At 43.7% G+C, this 16598-nt stretch overlaps 1 protein-coding gene across 2 annotated transcripts in view; it reads right to left on the bottom strand.

Annotated features, from left to right (window-relative positions):
* IP6K2 (inositol hexakisphosphate kinase 2) overlaps positions 1–15021 on the bottom strand; it is a 29521-nt gene extending 14500 nt beyond the window's left edge. The window contains exon 1 of one of the 2 annotated variants that reach the window (XM_012638333.1): positions 14900–15021. The gene's annotated coding sequence lies outside the window, so the exon portion shown is untranslated. The remainder of the gene's footprint in view (positions 1–14899) is intronic. The other variant, XM_012638342.1, reaches the window with a different exon arrangement.
* Positions 15022–16598: the final 1577 nt, after the last annotated feature.

Raw genomic sequence — 16598 nt, forward strand, 5'->3', positions numbered from 1 at the left:
AGCGTTTCTTCAATGCTGCAGGCCATCACCTTGAGCTTTTTTGTACAGCAAAAGCTCGATTTGGGCCCTGGCTGAGAAGCTGCCTGCCCAGCAGATAACGTGCAGCTGAAACTATCTTAAACTTCAAGGCTACTCCTGCTTCACTCCTGACCACATGTCTCTGTATTTAGAGAAATAGATTAGATTAGTACACAGACTCAGTGTTCCTACTTTATACATTTTTATCTTTAATTTGTATGCTCAGCTAAGTCTGTTTCTAACTTAGGACTTAACACGTTTATCTTTAAAAAATTTTGTGACCATCTATTCTTGTAGACGGAATTAGGTAATGGTCCCTTGAAACCTTTGGGGAGCCTAGAAATCTCAACAAATTAACTGTACACATAATTCTTTAACCGAGGACAACTATTTGCTGTAACAATAAATACTGATGTGGGATTTCACTTGGGGGGGATCACAGCTCACAGGAAGACTGGAGGACCTCTGACTCTCCCATCACTTTAAACTGCACTTTGTCTCTGTCTCTGTTATTTCTCTGTCTCTATTATTTCCAAATCTCTTGCAACGATCCTGCCTGGGACCTGTTTTGCTGGGAGAGTAGCTAACTCCCGGCACTGTCTCTTCCCACCCCACTTTGACTTGAAAACAAGTTCTATGAAGTCAGAGATTTTTAACTGCCCTGTTCACTGTTGAATCTCCAGAATTCAAAACAGCACCAGTATAGAGTAGGTGCTCCACAGAATGTGCCTCAAATCACTACTGTGTCGTGAATAACTGCCACACACACATCATCAGAGAACACAAAATGCACCCACTGCAATCATAGTCCAAACCCACACTAATCATACAGTGGTGAGTACAATTACATGGTGAGTACAAAAACAAGGCATGCTGCACACTTTACAAAATGCATTCCGAGAGGCCTGGCACTTTGGGAGGCCAAGACAGGAAGATTGCTTGAGGCCAGGAGTTCAACTCTAGCCTTAGCAACATAACAAAACCCCCATCTCTATAAAAAAACAAAAAAGAAAGAAAGAAAAAAAGAAAAATTACCTGGGTGTGGTGGGGTGCGCTTGTAGTCCCAACTACTTGGGAGGCTGAGGCAGGAGGATCATTTAAGCCTAAAAGTTTGAGGCAGCAGTGAGCTATGATGACACCACTGTACTCTAGCCTGGGTGACAGAGCGAGACCCTATCACAAAATGCATTCCAAGCACTGACTGGTATTGATTTTGCATTTATTATTATCCATCTTATTACGTCTGTATTAAATGGGAAGTATGAATAAAGGACTCTGCACCTCAACACTCATCTGGGACCTGCTGGTGTGGAAACACTTCATGTAAACAAAGCCCAAGCTCTTAATGTGATGACAACTAACCTTTTGGAAAATTAGGTGAGGAAAAACTGGTTACTAAAGAATAAATGCAAAACATGGCTATGAGAAGATTAAATCCTATCACAGTTTAAACAAACTAAAATTCACATATTCTGTGTTGGTCATATTGAGGCCACATCCCAAAGACCCAAGATTTTCATGCTGCTAAATTGTCACTAAAAAAATAATTATCCTTATCTTTTGCAGGCAAAGCCAAGAAAGGCCATGAGTTGGTCCCGAGTATATGCACCAGGCCTCTTTAGCAATGGGTCTGCCAGTCTAGCCTTAACAAGGTATCTCAGCAAGATGATGCCAAAGGAAGTCCATTCCCTCCCATGACCTAGACTTACAAGGAAGCTGGGCAACAAATGAGGTACAATCCCTGGCAACAAAATGAATATATAAAAAGGAGTTTTAGAGCAAAATAAAGCCAGCAAGGAAAGAGGAAAGCTGTCATCAATGTTTGACTCTGAGAGGGTGCCTTGTGGAAGCATCAAATTGACCTATCTGGGTACATGGCTTTAAGAATACCATCAACCTCAGGAAAATTCCATAAAAATCAAATCCCGGCAGCACATCCCTTATTCCCCCCATCATGAATGCACTCACCTCCACATCCAGCAACAGGAGAGGAGTGAAACAAAAAAATTTTTTCATTCAATTGTATGATGGACTATTAAGATACCATAAAAAGTTTGCTTATCAATTTTATATTTTTTAATGAGAAAATATTTATGAAATATTCTTTAGTAAAAGAAGATATAAACTTGTATAACCTATATCACTAAACTATATCTAAAGACTTGCAGTGGAAAAAAAAAAAAAAAAAGACTTGCAGAGAAAAAGACTGTCAAAAAGTACCAGCTATGCCACTGAACTGTATACTTAAAATGGTTAAAATGTTAGCAGGGCATGGAGGCACATGCCTGTAGTCTCAGTGACTCTGGAGGCTGAGGTGGGAGGATCACTTGAGCCCAGGAGTTTGTGCCCAGTCTGAGCAATGTATTGAGAACCTGTGTCAAAAAAAAGTGAAATGGGAAATTTTATGTTATGTACACACACAAACTGAAAAAAAGTACCACCTACTCACAAGGGCTATGGCTACCTGCCCCTTTCCAAGGCCCTATAGTCATTGCATAAGAAACCCTGAATGCCTTGAACTCCCACAGCTCATGTGTGAAAGAAATTTGATACAGGTTTTTCAAATATAACAACAATCCTAAAAATTGAAAGGACATATGGTGAGCTGTGAAGCTGAAAGAAACTACGTTGTCATTAATAGAAAGCAGATAGGATCAACCACCCTGGAGGAATAACTGTGTGACCCTTCTGTTCTCTATACAGAAAGTTATAACACTGCTATCATAGAAAGAGGTGGTAAAAATGCTGCCCCAAAATGTAGGGGAGCCAGGACTTGTGGCTCATGCTGGTAGTCCCAGATACTCAGGAGGCTGACGCAAGGGGAATGCATGAGCCCAGGAGTTCCAGAACAGTATGGGAAACACAGTGAGATCCCCATCTCTTAAAAAAAAACAAAACAGAAATAAAGTATTATTGTTGTACTATTTGTCTACTTTTTAAAATATGTAACTTTGTGATTTTTTTCGATCTAAATAATAAGCATTCACTTTCTCACCTAATTCTGTTTTCATAATTGTAAATTATTTTGTTTAAAGATGACATTTATAATTACATGTTTAATTATAAATTATGTATTTATATAAAGTATACGTATATTATTTTATATAAACTTCAGAAACCACAAAACTTGGATCTGCCCTGTACTAGATGGTAAGATTATTATTCCCTTCTTTTTAATTTTGTGAATGTTTCAAACTTCTTGAAATATTCTCAAACTCCGAGCATATGTTATCTTTATCATTGGGAGAGAAAATATGCAGGGGGTGGGGAGAAATAAACTGAAACCAAAATAGGAAAATGCAAATGGCTGCCCAGCTCTTGAAAGTTTTAAATCCATCTACAAGCAAACACTGATCCAGCCCACAACTCATGCTTAGAGCTTCACTCCACGATGAAGACCCTGGAAGATGGACCACACATACACAAGTGAGGATAACCCCAACACACACTGTCCTTAAGGTGTATACAAGGTGCTAGAAGGTCAGAGGAGGATGTGACCAACTCCTCAACCTTCAATGACAAAGGGATATGACCGTGCCAGAAATGAGAGCTCCTGTTCATTGAGCACTTACTGTTTATATAGCTCCTTTATTCTACAACTACTCTCTGGAGTAGATACTGTGATTATCGTCCTTACAGATGGGTGCATTGAGGCCTGCCTCGTTACAGAAAAACAGGTACCTGAGATGAAAGAATCATTGCTAGAATGTTGGAATCAGAGTCCTAACCAGCTTGGCTGGCTGGGAGGGTCACACCCATGCCACATCAGGAGATGGACCTGCCAAAGGAGAAGGACCAGAGTGACAAAACACAAAAGCTCTCTATCAACCTGATAGACTCCTGGGCTCCAATCTAGGTGTTCATTTTTGCCCTCAATAACATTTTATTCTAGTTTTAATAAAGAAAGAAACCACAGGTTATAACTGGATGATTTGATGAAAGTCATGTTATAATTCATGCAGATCCTTCCCCCCCAAAAGCTAAGGGGCAAATAAAACTGCAGATTCTGTTCCAAAACTCTGAACATGCTTTTCCATAAGAAACACAGCGGTCTCTCAGCTGCTTTTCCTCTCTTGAACTACCAGCACTAACTACATTGCCCCATCTCTTTGTCTCATCAGACCAGATTTCTGGAATGACAAACTAGAGGGTCCCAAGATAAGGGGGACAGGGAGAAGGAGCTTTCAGTCTACCTAGAAATATGTTCATCAGAGTAACCTGCTAGAGTTACATAGAATTTTAGCAATTTAAAAAAGCTTCTTCTAGCTATAACAATCACTGATTCTAAAGTGTCAAATGTCCCCTTTATTAGAATGTATAATTTTCTTATAAATAGCTAAATGTATTCTATACACACCCCAAGAATTTTCAGTTTTCCTTAAAATCCCAGTTATCTCTCTTTTTTGTTTTTTTCTCTGAGACAGTGTCTTGCTCTTTCCCCAGCTAGAGTGAAGTAGCCTCATCACAGCTCATGGCAACCTCAGACTCCCGGGCTCAGCGATCCTCCTGCCTCAGCCTCCCCAGTCGCTGGGACTACAGGTGCGCACCACCACACCTGGCTAATTTTTCTATTTTTTGTAGAGACAGAGTCTCGCTATGCTGCTCGGGCTGGTCTCGAACCACGGGGCTCAAGTGATCCTCTGGCCTCGGCCTTCCAAAGTGCTAGGATTACAGGTGGGAGCCACCACGCCTGAACCAGTTACTCCTCTTTTTTTTTTTTTTTTGAGACAGCGTCTCACTCTGTTGCCCGGGCTAGAGTGCTGTGGCGTCAGCCTAGCTCACAGCAACCTCAAACTCCTGGGCTCAAGCGATCCTACTACCTCAGCCTCCCGAGTAGCTGGGACTACAGGCATGCACCACCATGCCCGGCTAATTTTTTCTATATATTTTTTAGTTATCCAGCTAATTTCTTTCTATTTTTTTAGTAGAGACGGGGTCTCGCTCTTGCTCAGGCTGGTCTCAAACTCCTGAGCTCAAACAATCCGCCTGTCTCGGCCTCCCAGAGTGCTAGGATTACAGGTGTGAGCCACCGCGCCCGGCCGTTACTCCTCTTTTAAGGGCAATTCTCTACCTCTAGTCTCCTCTTCCTTGGTGCAGACTTATGATTTCCACCATCCAGTAGGAAACATATATAACACGAACACATAGAAGTGACCCTCTTAGACTATGGCCAAAATTGCTTAGAGGTCTCAATCTATGAGGGATTTTGCTACCTCAAATCACAGTTCTCTCATGTGCCAATAAATAATGGCCCATTAGCTTCAGACAAGATTATATGCTCCCTGCCTGTGGTCAATGTTTACCCTGTTGGGCCTGTTGCCAAACCCAAATGACACAGAAACTAATCCTCTGAAACGAAGGGTGCCAAAAAATGTTCAGTCTTCATGAACAGCCACAGAACCAAGGCAGCTCCAACCTACCCAGGCCAGCACCCCAAGTGCAACACCTGGTGGAAGGGGGACCAAAGTGTGCCCTACGCTGCAACAGGTCCTGTGGGCCCCTTGGGCCCCTAGGGGGACTGTGTCCTCTCAACAGTTCACTCAGGCAAACACTCCCCTCAAGGGTCTGCAAAGTATCCTAGGTTCACAGCATCATTCTGGAAGCTTTTAATCACTCAACCACTCTGCCTGAGTGCAGTCAGTGTTCTTCTAAGAAAAGAATGAGACACAACTGTGAGAAAATTCCTGAGACCGCACCAGTTACAACACTATGTCCTAATATAGAGCCGCTTGCCAATTATCCTTCACCAAGTCCCGAGATTTCTTTCCAAATTAAGGAATGGCAAAATATTTTTAAAATTTCTTTGGGGAAATCAAGATCAACCACATTGGTAGTTAAAAAGCAAAAGTCCCTTCAGCATCACCTGGCTTGTAAGGAGGGCAGTAGCTTCAGTCAATAAAGATGGCATTTGAGGTGTCTTCAAAACAGTGCTAACAGCAACAAAAAAAAGATGGCATTTGAGGACCAGCAGTGAAAGCCAACAGGACACTTCTACTTTTGACATCCTAACCACTCTTTTGGCTCATAACAAGGAGCTTAAGTTATTTTCAAAGTAAAATCACTCTTTGAGAGTGAGATAAATCATTCGGGGGTTAGGGGTGGGGGGGCTGTCCCTTTCTTTCCCAGGTTTCACCTGCCCCAGGCCTGCTAGCCACACCCATTAGTTTTTCAGCCCCAGAGTCTAAATCTGTCAGCTGCCAACTGGTACTCCTGCAAAGTCTAACCTCTCAAATGCTCCAGGATCCTGTACACTGAACTCACAGTCCTCCCCTGACCTTTTCCAGTGTAAATGCAGCAACCTGACTACCCCATAAGGTCCTCATGCATGAGACCCTGGCAAGTTGCTGTGTATCAGTCCCATATGGCCCAGCACAGACTCTACCAAGGGCAGGGGCAGCCCAAAGGACTTGGGGAAAGAGACACTTGTGTCCTCACACTCAGATAGGAACACAAAGCAAGAAACACCCCAAACCAGCTGGGCACAGGGGCTCACATCCGTACTCCCAGAGCTTTGGGAGGCTGAAGAAGGAGGATTGCTTGAGCCCTGGAGTTTGAAATCAACCTGGGCAACATAGCTAGACCTCATCTCTACAAAAAAATAAAAAAATTAGCTGCGCAAGGTGGTGCACGCCTGTAGTTCTAGCTCCTTGGTAGGCGGAGGCAGGAGCTTTAGCCCAGGAGTTCAAAGTTGCAGTGAGCTATGACTGTACCACTGTACTCTAGCCTGGTTGACAGAGTGAGACCTTGTCTCAGAAAAAACAAAAAAACAAAACAAAACAAAAAAGCCCACCCAAGCCCTTCAGTAGTGGGTCTATAATCAACTCAGCTATCTCTCCTCCAGAGGCATTCACCTCAGAACAGATACTGTTCAAGGAATGACACCTTTCACTGCCTTACATGTAAAACTTCTATTTATAATAGCAGAATAATTGGAAATGTTAAATAAGAATTAACTAAATTAAGAAGACAGTAATTTCGGCAATGTGCTAACAGGTGGTTTAAACAAGTTATTGGTGAATGTTTTTCCTATCAGGTTGCTCAAACTCATAAAAACATACACTCTGGTTAAGTTTACTATATCCAGCCCTCCTCTTCCTTTGTTAAGTAACTCTGGGCAAATTCTCAAGCAAACAGTGATTTTGTTCAGCTCTAGAGTCAAGCAGGTCTGCACACCTCCATAGAACACCCCATAAAAGCAGATAAACTATGAACTTTGCAGAGATTTAACATCACCCCCAGCTCATGAGAGGAGAAGGAACCATGGCACAGCACAGTCCATAGACACCAAGTTTAAAGCACACCTAAACAAATGGGCATCAGAGTGAAAGCTTGCAGGCTTGGAGTTAGGTTCATCCCAAGACAAACGTTGCTGCAGTCTCAGCAATAACATCAAATTTGTGTAGAAATGGGATCTCAATCAGAGACTGGGGCAGGTAAGTATCTGGGTGGGGAGAAGGGTTACACTGAAAATGCATATCCAATGTTAGTTTTATACCTGCAAAACAAAAGTCGTCTATTACTCTTTTTAAAACAAGCACTGAAGGGGGATGCAAGATTTTCACATTCCCCCAGACAGCAAAGACAAGCTTACATTGCCCATGGGGCACCTCCTTTCTGAGTGTGCAGTTGTAGTTAGGAAGGTCTGTTGGCTCTGAAGCAGCCCCAACTGAAAGAGGAACACAAGATCAAGGCAAAGAGCCCTGGTGGATGGACTCTTCTGACAGGCATGGTTAAGGCAGAGTGTATGGCCCAGGGAGCCTGGGCCACAGCACCCCAGGGCCAGCCCAGGCAAGGTGGCAGCTGCCCACAAACCCAGCCCTATGAGATCTAAGCCCAGCTATCAACTGGGCACATTCTCACAAACTAATCGCAGAAACAGCAACATTAGAGCCAGGTGTTCTGGCTTCCTGGTCTCTAACATATTTTATTCCATTAAAAAGTTTTACTCTGGGAGGAGGGAGGAGGGGATGGGTATATGCATACACAAAGAGTGCAATGCGCACCGCCCTAAGGATGGACATATTTGAAACTCGGACTTGGGTGGGGGGCAAGGGCAACATACATAACCCAAACATCTGTACCCCTATAATATGCTGAAATAAAAAAAAAAAAAAATTTTACTCTTGGGCCAGGTGTGCTGGTTCACGCCTGGAATCCTAGCACTCTGGGAGGCCGAGACAGGTGGATCATTTGAGCTCAGGAGTTTGAGACCAGCCTGAGCAAGAGTGAGACCCCGTCTCTACTTAAAAAAAATAGAAAGAAATTGGCTGGAAAACTAAAAAAATATACAGAAAAAATTAGCCAGGCATGGTGGTGCATGCCTGTAGTCCCAGCTACTTGGGAGGCTGAGGCAAGAGGATCGCTTGAGCCCAGGAATTTCAGGTTGCTATGAGCGAGGCTGATGCCACAGCACCCTAGCCCCAGCAACAGAGTGAGACTCTGTCTCAAAAAAAAAAAAAAAAGTTTTACTCTTCCTTAGGCTTGGGATTAGACATTCAATTTCTAAAACATGTATGAAATCTGAATCCAAGATGCACCTGAGCAGGATGTGGGCCAGGGCACAACAAACTCTTGCGGAATAAGTAAAAGTCCCACCATCCCCCAACTGCCCATGCAGAAACCAGAAAAAGGGCCACATGTTACAACCTCCCAATGACCAGCTGCAGGGCATATTGCCACAAGTGACCATAAGGCCTGCTAGACAGCACTGACCTGCTTCCTCCCTCCATCCCTGGGGCTAGACCCTGATTTAATGCCTCTAATACAGTGCAGTTATGTCCCTTGAAACCTGCCAGGATAAGAGGAGTTTCACAAAGACTGATGAGCCAGTGGGGAGGTGCGGAGGGGGGAGGGAAGGCTATACCAGGACAGGAAGGGGGCTATAGGATTTCTTTTGGGGTGAATTACATGGTATGTGAACTACATCTCAATAAAGCTGCTATATTTTTTTTTCCTTAAATCAACAAAGTAAAAGGGTCACACTGCAGAAATCACAACCAAACTGGGGTAAAGTTTCCCATGTCACATCTCCCATCGCTAAGAGGTGAGGATGATGTACTCAAGAAGAGAGTACCAAATGCCTCCAAATGTAGCTATGGGAATAGCAAAGATGCATGTAGGCAAGTTGGAGTAGAACTAATTCAAAATGCGTGAAAAAGTATAACTGCTAAAGAAATATAGTATTTTAGGTAACAACTAAATATGTATGTACAATTAAAAATATTATGAGAAATCCAACTTCGTCAACTTCTCTGTAAGTTTATACATTTGAATTGTGTCAAAAAATTCTTCTTAAATTTTCTCCCTGGGAAATCAGGGCTGCCTTACATTACTTGGGTATAAATAGTGCTTTACCTATTCTCAGTGCCTGTCTTCATCTGTAACCAGGTATATTGTACAATTATCCACCATAGGGTGGAACCAAGATCAAACACCTAACCTAATGCCTAGCTTGTATGCTAAGCACTCCCCAAACATAAGCTTTCATTTTGAGTCCACTGTCCCAGAGTTCCCCCAGAGAGTTCAGTGGAAGAGGTGGCCAGAAGGTGAACTTGACAGTACAGGGGATAAGAACATAATAAGCTTGCCCTTGTAGAAGGAGGATGAAGAAATGGGGCTTCAACACCAGGCAGAGGAATGGAATGCCAAGAGACAATCCTGCTTAGTTTTTTTTAAATAAATGGATTATTTTACTGGTTATAATAAGTATGATAAAATGACCATTATTAGTATAGGGGCCTCTTCATCCTGCAGATTTTCTTCTATGCATTTTTTTCTTTTTCTTTTAGTATCCTAGAGTCCATTCTTACATCCACTTTTCTTTTCTTTACAAAAATAAGATCAGGCTGTATGTGTTGTTTTGGCTGTTTTTCCCAGTAAAATCAGCTTTATGTTTCTCCCCTAACTTTATTTTCGCTGTGATAAAATATATAGAATGTAAAATCTGCCGTTTTTATTTTGGGGTGTACAGATCAGTGGCATTAGTACATTCACATTGTTGTGCAATAATTACCACTATCCATCTCCACAACTTTTTCATCTTCCCAAATTGAAACCGTACCCATTAAATAATAACTCTTCATTCCCCTCTCCCCCCAGCCTGACAACCACCATTCTACTTTCCATCTATGAATTTGAGTACTCTAGGTAACTCATATACGTGGAATCATTCACTATTTGCCTTTTGTTTTGACATTTTTGTCCGACTAAACTATATGCCTTCAACATCTTTCCACATCTCTCTCTGATTCCTTTTAAAGCCTGCATTATATTCACACATAATCATAATGTATTTACTGACTTCCCTACTGACAGTCATCTGTGCTATTTCTAATTTTTTAATTACAATTATAATGCAAACAAGCATCCTTGTACCTGTCGTTGCACACTAAATTCCTGTAAGTGGAACTGCTGGGACACAGCATATATTAAAAAGGTTGCACCCATTGTTTCACTGTGACCTATAATGTAGGTGAGCCACTGCAGGTTCTGGAGCAGGATGGTGACATTTTGTGTCAGGAAAATTAACCAGGCAGAGAAAAGTAGGGAAAGCCTGGTTTCACAGAGGTCCTGCAAGTCACTACTACAGTGACAGGGGTGGAGGGACACTGGCAGCAGAAGTTAGCATTTATTGGGAGTCTTCTCTGCAATAAAAATCTTTGCACTATCTTATTTAAGGGGCAAAGAAATAATAATTTCTATACATATTACAAGCGCAAATGAAAAAGGAGGTTTTGAGAAAAGAAAAATTTTTAAACTTTATAAGAAAAGCCATGCCTCAGAAAGTTCTCAAGCTTCTTTGTTAGTTTCATATCACAGAAATGTTTCAGGTAACTTAGCAGGCTCATGAATTTAGTATTTGGTTATTCAGATGTTAAAACAAGAAGTGAAAGGAGAGGAGTCAGCACTGCCCTCACAGTCCTGAGCCTGGAAGTTTTCTGGAGGAAGATGATAGCAGGAGCATCCCTGCCAAAGCTGTAAGCCCTGGAAGGCCAAGACCAAACTGATACCTCTCCATCATCCCCCAGCCTGGGCTTTCTTCTCTCATGGGCCTCTTCATCCAGGTGGGAAGAGGAACATTCCCTGACAACCCTTAGTTCTGCGGTTCCCAAGACACCAGAGCTACTGTCTCCAGACATTTGTTCCACCTGGCACGACCTCTTTAATGTCACCACCCCCACTCCATGGCACACTCAGCAGGACACAGGGTCCCCTGCCTTCTCCACTGTGCCCAACCTAGTGTTCTGCCCAGCTCACAGACACTCAGCCCACACAGGGGAATTAAGGGAAGAAGGGGGAAGGCAGACAAACAGATCTTGGTAGATGTCTAGGTATAGAACACTGTTCTTAACCCCTGGGGGAATGACTAACCCCCTGGAGAATCTGAGAAATCTGTGGGCCTCTCTCCTGAAAACTGCATACCCTCGTTGAACTCTGCACATAACCTGGGGCAACCATGGATCTTATCTTCAGAACTGCTGATACAGGAAATAAAATGAGAGGGATGAGTCAGATATTAGGCCATCGCAAGTCAGGACAAATGTTAAGAAAATGTAAGGGGATGGTCAAGCACTCAAGAAGAAATGTTTAGCAGCTAGGTGGAAGCCAGTGGGACTGGAGCTTAAGTGAACTGGGAATTAGCCACAAAGGGTCAAAGCCCCAATAACTGTGAACCTGCTCTGTGTAAAGGGTGCAACATTAGTGTGAGGTAAAGAGATCTGTAAAGAGACACAAGGGGCAGAATACCTACAGCCTCCTGGAGGCCAAGTTAGCATCTCCTTGAAGTTCTGCACGGAAATCCGGGGTTCAGACCCTTCGGACCCTATGTGACACGGAGGGAGGAGGAGGCTTTCATACTCTATGGCCCAGTAGGGCCCTGACAGCCCTCAGAGTTTACAGTTTGGGGTTCATTTTTTAACAAGCCATGGGAATTCCTTCTCAACTTCTTTACCAAAAACATAAACAAGAGAGAAGAATCCTTCAAATCCAGCCATCAGAGCCAAAAGGTCTAAAGCACAAGGAGTTATCAGCAAAAGCTAGCATATAGGAAACTCTACAAGACAAACATCAGTTGCTTCAACAGATAAATTACAAGAAAAATAGAAGGAGCACATATAAATTTAAGGGACAAAAGAGCCATTTCTATCAAATGCAATGTGCAAACCTTATTTGGATCCTGACTTGAACAATACAACCGTTAAAAACTACTAATGAGACAAATGGGAACATTTCAACATGACGTAATTTGAAAAAAATGAAGGAATTATCATGTTTTTTAGGTAGAATAATGGTATTGTAGATTCTGTGATTAGATCCTTATCTCTTGGATATACACTGAAATATTTATGGATAAAATAACATTTCTTGGATACGCTTCCTTTAAATTTTAGTTCTCTCTCTCTCTTTCTTAGGTGGGGCAATGAGAGAGGATGGGCAGAGTGCAGATGAAACAAGACTGGCCAAGAGTTGGTAACTACTGAAGCTGGTGATGGGTGGCAAACCCAAGCCAACTGTGCATCATCTTGGCAAACTGGCTTTTCCTTCAAACTCTGACGTGGACTCTAAATTCAATTTTGGGGAAAAGGACATTTCCTTGCCATCATGATATACTATAAAACACTACTGCTTACTACTTTTATTACATAGTAAGCAAATAGACAAAAATGTAATTTATTTAGAAAGCAAAAACATGTTATAAAATGTAATCACATGAGAGTAATCATCCTGCTTACCTTCTAATGTACAAAAATGTGTTCAGCCGGGCGCGGTGGCTCACGCCTGTAATCCTAGCTCTCTGGGAGGCCGAGGCGGGCGGATTATTTGAGCTCAGGAAAATGTGTTCAATTTGTTATTGAAGACGATTATTCAACTACATAAAATAACTTCACTTAAAGGGAAAATTCTTCCCCAATGCATCTTTTTTTTTTTTTTTTTTGAGACAGAGTCTCACTCTGTTGCCTGAGCTAGAGTGCCGTGGCATCAGCCTAGCTCACAGCAACCTCAAACTCCTGGGCTCAAGTGATCTTCCTACCTCAGCCTCCCGAGTAGCTGGGACTACAGGCATGCGCCACCATGCCCGGCTAATTTTTTCTATATATATATTTTTAGTTGTTCAGATCATTTCTTTCTAATTTTTAGTAGAGATGGTGTCTCGCTCTTGCTCAGGCTGGTCTCAAACTCCTGACCTTGAGCGATCCACCTGCCTCAGCCTCCCAGAGTGGTAGGATTACGGGTGAGCCACCGTCCCCAGCCCCCCAATGCATCTTGTTTATGAGCCAAACAATGGAAAATTTTCACCTCAGCAAGCTGGCCTCAGGGAGGCTAAGGCTCATCCCTGTTGCCTAGGTACCAGTGACATCTCAGGAGCTTACAGGCTCTGACATCTGTCTTGCAAGGGAGATTGGCTAAGGTTCTTCAGTCAGTGGTTGCTCCTTCCTGGCACATTCCACTGCTCAGACAGATACTGGCCTGGTATACACTGTACCTGTCTGTCACCTATGAAACTTCAAAGCACAAAAGAAGTCTATGACATCTGTTAAACTGGCTTCTACAACTACAGCAAGTCTAGTCCTAGGAATTCTAAAGTTACAAAGCAGGTAAACCTATTGGAATGACAGTTAACAGTTCAACTGACTTTTTCTCCAAATAAGAAGTTACTAGGTGATCAACTGGTCTATTATGCCAAATATGATAAAATATTCATTTTGCCATCTCTAATTCTGATTGTGGCTGAAGTTAAAACACCACCACCCTGAAACTTCTCTTTAAATATTTAACATCAAGTTACAGGATGCAATTATACAAACCCCAGACCAACCTATGTAAATAAGCATCTTAGTTCACTTAAAATGTTACCTGGCTAAAAATGCAAATACAGCAAACATTTTAAATACTAGGTTTCAACAAAATCACTGTAATCATGGTCCTTCATTTTTAAGATATCATAAAACTGGTGATCTGCAACATTTTTGTTACCACTTTTTGAAAGTCTCAGTACTTTTTCTTAGAACTATTCAAGAAGATTGTATTTTGTTCTACGTACATTTTGCTACCAAAATGTTTAATTTCAAGCTGTGACTAGCGGTTTTCCCAGGTATTTAAGAGCATTAGATTTTACTGGTTGCTACATTTTATTTCCAGCCATTTTTTCCTTTAGTGCACCTTTCTTGATACATGAGACCGAATAAAATCCTAAAATGAAACAAGTCATAAAGATGCAAAAGAAAAGCAGTCTGTAATCAAATGTAAAGAGTGGAAATACCACTGCAAAGAAGGAGTCTGCCGATCCATTTTAAGGCGTGTTTTCCCAATAAGATTCAGTGTGCAGCGTTCCCCAACAAACACCAGCTGATAGGCCCAACGGGCATTCAACACTCAAAATGGCTGCACAGCTGCGGGTCCCAGGTACCAGTACCTGAGGCACTGGGCTAAGCCCTCCACCCAAAGATCCAGGCAGATCCCCCTCAATAACCTGGGAGGTCGTGGCCCCCAATGACCTGGGGGGACCCCTCAATGACACGGGAGATCTTGCCCCTACAAAGACCCGGGAGACCTCCTCAACGACTAGGTTAAGATCCTGCCCCTCAAAAAAATCCGGAAGACCCCCTCCAACGACCGGGGCCGATTCTGTCTCCCCAAAACCAGGGGAGATCTTCACTCCCCAATGATCTTAAGAAATAATGCCCCTCCCAAATGACCGAGGGAAATCTGGCTCCACAAAGACTCAAGACGACCTCCCCAACAATAACCGCGAGAGATCCTCTTCCCAAATAACCCGGGAGACACCAATGACCAGAGATCCTGCCCCCACGACGTCCCGGAAAAACCTTTCCCCAAAGCTCGTGAGGCAGCAGGGCCACAAGCCCAGCGCGGCGGGCGTTACCTGCTGCCTCAGCCCGGTCCCGCAGCGACTCCGTCCTATTGTTTCTCTCCCACCAAAATGGCGGTGGCCAGGCCGAACCCCGCCTCCCGCACCTCGCTCCCGGCCTCCCTCGCTATTGGCTCGCGCCAGAAGCTGCGAACGCGGACTGGACTGCCTGAAAGGCGCTGTTGCTAGGGTGCTGGGATTCGCTGCGGCGGCTTCCGGAAGGGAGGTCAGATGGGTGAGGGTGGTCCCACCGGCTGCGGACCAGTGGGTGGACTTAAGGATGCATGGGAGTTGAGGGACTCAACCAACCGTCCTGGTTTCCCTAGTGTTGAGGGGTTTCCCAGGATGCGGAATTTCAGTGCTAACATCAAGACAGTTGGAGGCAAACTGGGAAGTTGGTCACCCTACCAGATGGATGGACAGAAGACTCGATGTGAATAGAGGGAAAGATGGGCAAAAAGAGTGGCTGTAGACAGTGGACAGAAGAGTAACTGTGGACGGTGGACAAAGGAATAGTTATATATCCATAAGGACAGATGGTTGCATGTAGATGGGTGGACAAATGACTAGATATAGAGGGATGGACAGAGGAGTGGCTGTATAGAGTCCTCTGTGGACTGGTGAATGACCCAGTGCCCAACTCAGGTTCCACCAAGCTCCACACCACGAGGCTTGTCTGAGACTCATTTGTCTTGGGGCCTGTGTTGGCCAGAAAGGCTCTCACATGGATGAATGTGAGTGTAGCTGGTAGAGGCAAGGGAGGGGGTGGGTGCCAGTGAGAGTGGGCAGAGCCTCCTACCTGATCTCTGCTCTTTCTGCAAAGGAGGCCAATGTTGCAGCCCTGTGTACTTGGCATTTGCAGAGGTGTGCATTCACCCATACACTCTTTAATTCAACAAGTATTTATTAAACACACTCTGTGATGGAAATACAGCAGTGAACAAAACCAGTAAATAAATAAATATTCCTGCCTTTATGAGAGTGGGCAGCACAGACTTCCTGTGACAGACGGATGTCTCCTCTCTTGGAAGCATCTTCCTTCCCTGTGTGGCTTTCAAGGCTTCATGCCCCCTGGGTTTCCTATGATCTCACTGGTTTCTCATCTTTGCCTCTTCTGTCTCTGTCTATACTCACTCCCTCATAATCTCATCCAGACTCCTGACTTCAAATGCCACCTACATATCAATCACTCCCAAAGGTGTCTGTCCAGTTGAGACCTTCCTTGAGTGCTAGATTCAATGTCTACCTGTCGACTAGGCATCTGCACTCTGCCTTCCAGTCACTGGCATCTCAAACTCAACTTGTGTCACCCAAACCTACCCCAACCTTCTTCCCCCAAACTGGGGAATGGCAGCTTGGTGCTACTTATTGCTCAAGCCAAACACCTCAGAGCACCCCTACTTTTTTTCACACCTATATCCAACATGCCAGGAAGTTCTGATGCCCCATCAGCGCCATCTGTCCAGAATGAGATCACTTCTTGACACATCCATGGCTTCCATCGAGTCCAAACCAGCACCACCTCTCCAGGGCAATGTCACAGCTGCCTCCCAGTCTCCTTCTGCTATCTTTGATGCCTTCAGTCTGTTCTCCACACATCAGCCTGTGATGTCAGATCCCTTCCTGCCCTGCTCAGGACCCTGCAGTAGCTCCTCCCCAAGGAACAGCCAGAACCAGCAGGACCCGGGACCCCCATAATTCCCCATTACCCCTC

This window comes from Propithecus coquereli, unplaced genomic scaffold (assembly GCF_000956105.1).
Source record: "Propithecus coquereli isolate 6110/MARCELLA unplaced genomic scaffold, Pcoq_1.0 Scaffold1, whole genome shotgun sequence".
Lineage (NCBI taxonomy): Eukaryota > Metazoa > Chordata > Mammalia > Primates > Indriidae > Propithecus > Propithecus coquereli.